Source organism: Saimiri boliviensis, chromosome 1 (assembly GCF_048565385.1).
Source record: "Saimiri boliviensis isolate mSaiBol1 chromosome 1, mSaiBol1.pri, whole genome shotgun sequence".
NCBI lineage: Eukaryota > Metazoa > Chordata > Mammalia > Primates > Cebidae > Saimiri > Saimiri boliviensis.
This window is the reverse complement of record NC_133449.1, coordinates 271,503,031-271,509,030: the sequence shown is the minus strand read 5'-3', so window position 1 is coordinate 271,509,030 and position 6,000 is coordinate 271,503,031. Positions and strand designations below refer to the sequence as shown.

The following is a 6,000-nucleotide window of genomic DNA, read 5'->3' as shown; positions in this document are numbered from 1 at the left end:
TTTGCTAAAACCCTGTATTGGTTTTATAATAGCTTGGATGCTATCAATTCTCAACTGGTCTCTTAAGTTATCACAGAGGTGTGGGCAGCAATAGCCGCCATTTTGTGATCTGTTGAGGTTTGCACAAGATAAGTTTCAGTTTAATATTTCCTGTTGACAAGTTTCAGTCTTTGTTTCCTCGCTGATAAATTTCAGTAATGTTTCAGTTTCTGTTTCTCCCTTGAATGTTTCAGTTTCTGTTTCTCCACTGAATGTTTCTGTTTCAGTTCCTGTTTATCCGCTAAATGTTTCAGTTTCTGTTTCCTGCCGGTAAGTTTCAGTTTTTGAAACTTAGGAAGGCCGGAATTTCCCAACTGCAAGCTTCCTTTGCCCCACCTCCCTGCCTGGCCTATTTAAGCTGTGAGCTCAGCAACAATAAAGATCAGACTCATGTCTTGTCTCCATTCTTCGCGTCTCCTGCCCATCCATCCCCACTCCCTCCCTTCGAACTCCTGTTGTTGTCCTGCAGGTCGGGACAGTCTGGCACCCAACGTGGGGCTCGAAGTAAGAGGGACACAGTGAGGGACGTCATTGAAGCCGGCCAGATTGAAGGAAGAAATCCAGAGGAGGAGTCACCGTGGGAACCTGCTGCGGCCTTGCTCTCTGGTAAGTGGACGACGATATTATGGGTCAGGAAATTAGTAAGCATGAGTTGTTTGTAGAAGAACTCAGCATAGCATTAAAAGCGCAAGGAGTAAAGGTGAAAGTAAACTGGTTAATTAAATATTTTGATTATATTAAGGACGTTTGTCCCTGGTTCCCTCAAGAAGGAACCATAGATCAAAGATGTTGGAAAAGAGTAGGGGATGCCCTAAAAGATTATTATGATGCTTTTGGGCTTCAAAAGGTCCCTGTAATTGCTTTCTCATACTGGAATCTAATAAATGAGATCATTACCCAAAAACATGATGATCCAGTTATTGCTAATCTCATAACCCAGGGGGAAACTTGCCTGAGAGACTCATGTAAAAATTTGTCTGATAAAAGCCCCCCCTTTAAAGAAAATTCGTTAGTTTTGGAAAAACCAGAACCCAAAGAGGGCAAGGAGAAAAAGTCAGGGGAAGCTGACTTAATGTCATTTAATAGCAACTCTGGTAAAGAGGAACAGAAACCCGCGGAGAGCGGTGGGCCTGTGTGTTCCTTAGAGAAATTTGCTGAACATGTAGCCACAGGCCTTAAACAAAAATTGGCTAATCCAAAATATCGAAAGAGGATTGTATGGCTAGCCAGTCGAGCCAATAATTCAGAGGACGAAGGCACTGATGAGGGTATTGATTGGGATGATCTGGAGGATGAAGCGGCTCGATCTGAGTTGGATATATTTGAAGGTATTTTGAAAGTTACGTTCAAGGCTAACACCTGATCTTTGTTTAGTGTAAATAAGACCTTGTGTTTATGAACCTTTCAGCTAATTTGCTTTTTTTTTCCTTACATGCCAAATGATGTTCAGGTTTTCAATGTTTTTGTATCAGTTTTTTCCTTTGTAAATGGCATTAACATTGTCACTTGAGGTCTTGCTTAATCACTTTTGTTGTCCTGAGAACTTGAATTTACAGTGCATCAGATTTGTTGCTAATTTTGTCTGTAGATAGTCTAGCTTAAGCTGTTTATGGAGATGCTACATTTTCGTTTATAAATATGTTTGTGGTATAAAAAAAATGAGTATAACCAAGTTTGGCTGGAATTAATATCCCTGGGCACCCTGGAACAGGGTGGTGTATATTTGTGTACAACCCAGCCTCCCTTCCCCTGTAGCTATACCTCTGGGATTCTACAAAGTTATTGTAGACTTAAAAGACTGTTTCTTTACTATTCCTCTCCATCCAGAGGATTGTAAGCCTTTCACTTTCAGCCTTCCCGCAATTAACTTTAAAGAGCTTGTGAAGAGATATCAATGGAAGATTTTGCCTCAGGGCATGGCCAACAGTCCCACCTTATGTCAGTCATATGTGGCCATTGCCATTGCTGAAGTTAGAAAAGATTGGAAGGATGTATACATAATCCATTATATGGATGATATACTTTTAGCAGCAGCAAAAGAGGAGGTGATCTTGTCTTGTTTCAAAAGTCTACAAACTGCCCTTACTGCTAGTGGATTAGTCATCGCCCCAGAGAAGGTGCAACTTACTGATCCCTACACCTACCTAGGATTTCAGTTAAGTGGAACTCGCCTATCGACTCAAAAGGTGCAACTCAGGCTAGACTGTTTAAAAACCCTCAATGATTTTCAAAAATTATTAGGAGACATAAACTGGCTGTTACCTTATCTAAAATTATGCAAAGCTGATCTCAAGCCCCTATACGATACATTGGTAGGGGATCCCAGTCTTACTTCTTTAAGACAACTCACCCCTGAAGCAAAATCAGCTATCGATTTAGTCAACCGAGCTATCAATAACCAAACCATCACCTTTTTCGATATTGACAAACCACTCCAATTTATTTATATGTCATACCTCGTTATCTCCCACAGCTGTGTTCTGGCAAACTGCTCCACTTATGTGGATCCATCTTCCTAATATGCCCACTAAAGTCATTGAAACTTACTACCTTATGGTAGCCAGTCTAATTACCAAAGGAAGAACCCTAGGCAAGGAATATTTCGGACAGGAACCTAACAACATTGTCCAACCTTATACCAAACAGCAGATCCATTGGCTCATGCAAAATACTGAAGCATGGCCCATTGCACTTGCCTCATATACTGGCAACCTTGATAATCATTATCCTCCCAATAAGCTTCTAGATTTTGCCAACAGACATGATTTCGTTTTTCCTAAAAATACCAGACTTCATCCCCTTCCAAATGGAATTACCATTTTCACTGATGGGTCATCCACAGGGCTTGCAGCCTTTGTTACCCCAAACCAAACCATCAGCTTTCAATCCCAATCTTCATCTGCCCAATTAGCAGAGCTACATGTAGTTATAGCCACATTTTCCATGTTTCCCAATGATCCTCTCAATGTTTATACAGACAGTGCATACATTGCTACCTCTGTCCCAAAGTTAGAAACAGCCCCATTCATAAAACACACCTCAACTGCTGCAAAACTATTTTCTCAACTACAAAAGCTATTAATTTCCAGAACACAACCTTTTTACATTGGGCATTTACATGCTCATTCAGGCTTACCCGGTCCATTAGTCTCTGGAAATGCCAAGGCAGACCTAGTCACCCATGTTCTGTTAGTTCAACTCCCTAACACCCCTCTAGCTCAAGCACAACATTCGCACAACTTGCATCATCTTAATGCTCAATCCTTGAGACTACTCCATCACATAACTAGAGAACAGGCCCGACAAATAGTAAAGTCCTGCACACAATGTGCACCTCACTTACCGGTCCCACATCTTGGAGTTAACCCTCGAGGCCTCCTACCTAATGCCCTTTGGCAAATGGATGTCACCCACATCCCAGAATTTGGAAATCTTAAATATGTTCATGTCTGTATTGATACTTGTAGTGGATATATCTTTGCCACTTTACAAACTGGAGAAGCCACAAAACATGTTATTGCTCATCTTTTAACTGCCTTTGCATCCCTGGAGTGTCCACGTAAAATCAAAACTGACAACGGGCCTGGTTATGTCAGTACAGCCTTCACTCAATTCTGTACTCACCTAAACATTCAACATGTTACAGGCATCCCGTACAACCCCCAGGGACAAGGCATAGTAGAAAGAGCTTATCTCACGATAAAAACCACTCTAAATAAAATAAAAAAGGGGGAATGGTATCCCCATAAGGGATCACCAAAAAACCTTTTATCACACTCCTTATTTATTTTAAATTTTTTAACACTGGATCAAGAAGGACACTCTGCTGCCGATCGACACTGGCATTTTGAATCCAAAAGCCATTATGCATCGGTAATGTGGAAAGATCCCATGATGGGCGCATGGCATGGCCCAGATCCGGTCCTGATTTGGGGTCGAGGATCGGTGTGCATTTATGCCAAGGACGCCGATTTGGCCAGGTGGCTTCCCGAGAGACTTGTAAAGCAAGTAGATACCAAAAAATCTGAAAAACCAACTCCACCCAGGGACGACACCGAGCCCTGAGGGTCTTCTATCTTTTTCCTTTTTAGGAGTCAACAACATGGTATTATTTATCCTGATTGTTTTCCCTCCTTGTCTTACTGTCTATTGGTCCTATTGTTATACTCAGCAAACTCAGGAGCTTCTCAAGATCACAAATTGAGGCCATAAAGATGCAGCCCATTCAGGTCCATTACCACAGGCTGGAGATGGCAGACCTAGAGATGGAGCTTGATACCTTTCCTCTCAGGTCACCCGGCGAGCTGAACCGGTTAGCCAATGACGGGCAACTGAGGAGCATGAGTAAGGACACTCCGCCTAAGACAGGGAGGAAAACGTTTTTCCCCTCCCCATGATGGATAAGGAGTCAATGATCTCTCATGTGGGGTCCTCTGACCTAAGACAGTCACGGTTCCTGTGGGCATAACTACCCCTCAGCCTAATTTCTAAATAAAATAAAAAAGGGGGACCTGTGGGCAGCAATAGCCACCATTTTGTGATCTGTTGAGGTTTGCACAAGATAAGTTTCAGTTTAATGTTTCCTGCTGACAAGTTTCAGTCTTTGTTTCCTCGCTGATAAATTTCAGTAATGTTTCAGTTTCTGTTTCTCCATTGAATGTTTCAGTTTCTGTTTCTCCGCTGAATGTTTCAGTTTAAGTTCCTGTTTCTCCAGCTGAATGTTTCAGTTTCTCCCTGAATGTTTCAGTTTCTGTTTCCTGCTGGTAAGTTTCAGTTTTTGAAACTTAGGAAGGCCGGAATTTCCCAATTGCAAGCTTCCTTTGCCCCGCCTCCCTGCCTGGCCTATTTAAGCTGTGAGCTCAGCAACAATAAACGAGACTTGATCAGACTCCTGTCTTGTCTCCATTCTTCGCGTCTCCTGCCCATCCATCCCCACTCCCTCCCTTCGAGCTCCTGTTGTTGTCCTGCAGGTCAGGACACAGAGGTATTCTGGTCCACATGTTTTTTACTCAGTGTCTCTGTGAGGAAAGGTGGACTTACAGCTTAGTCTATCATGTTGCTTATATCTAGAAAGCTATTTCTTAAATTGGACAGTAATATATCATCTACTAATAGTTACAAGATGGAAATCTTGGCTCAAGATATTTAAAGGGATATGTTTCAAGGTAAAATATAGAAATAACCAATAAAGAAATTATATCATTCCTCATCAAATAAATGCAAACTAAATATAAACTTACGAATTATTGCACACATGCTTCAATAACTAAAATTTGTAAAACACTAACAACTTTGACTTTTTCCAAGGATATGAAGCAACAAGAACTCTTGTACATTTTTGGTTAAAACGTAATATGGTAATACCACCTTAGATAACAGTTTAGCAATTTTTTCAACAGTTAAATGTATACTTGCCATACAACTTAGTTATTCAAACTTTATATATTTACCCAAGATAAATGAAAATATATACCCACAGAAACACATGTCCCCTAGTATTCAAGACAGTTATAGTCATAGTACTCATAGTACTCAAACCCTAGAAACAATTAAAATGTTAAAATAGCATTTTTTCATGTGTTTGTTGACCTCCTATATGTCTTCTTTTGTAAAGTGTCTGTTCATATCCTTCACCCACTTTTGAATGGGCTTATTTGTTTTTGTTTTTGTTTTTTGTAGATCTGTTTTAGTTCTTTGTAAATTCTGGATATCAGCCCCTTGTCAGATGGGTAGACTGCAAAAATTTTTTCCCATTCTGTTGGTTGCCAATTCACTCTAATGACTGTTTCTTTTGCTGTACAGAAGCTGTGGAGTTTGATTAGGTCTCATTTGTCTATTTTGGCTTTTGTTGCCAATGCTTTTGGCATTTTGGTCATGAAGTCCTTGCCTACGCCTGTGTCCTGAATGGTTTTGCCTAGATTTTCATCTAGGGTTTTTATGGTGTTAGGTCTGATGTTTAAG

General features: G+C 40.8%; 1 long non-coding RNA gene across 1 annotated transcript in view; it reads left to right on the top strand.

The window, feature by feature from the left end:
* The first annotated feature begins 436 nt into the window (after window positions 1–436).
* Window positions 437–6,000, top strand: part of LOC141581455 (uncharacterized) — a 44,228-nt gene continuing 38,664 nt past the window's right edge. Inside the window, exon 1 of the long non-coding RNA XR_012514095.1 lies at window positions 437–645. This is a non-coding gene — a long non-coding RNA (uncharacterized LOC141581455). The remainder of the gene's footprint in view (window positions 646–6,000) is intronic.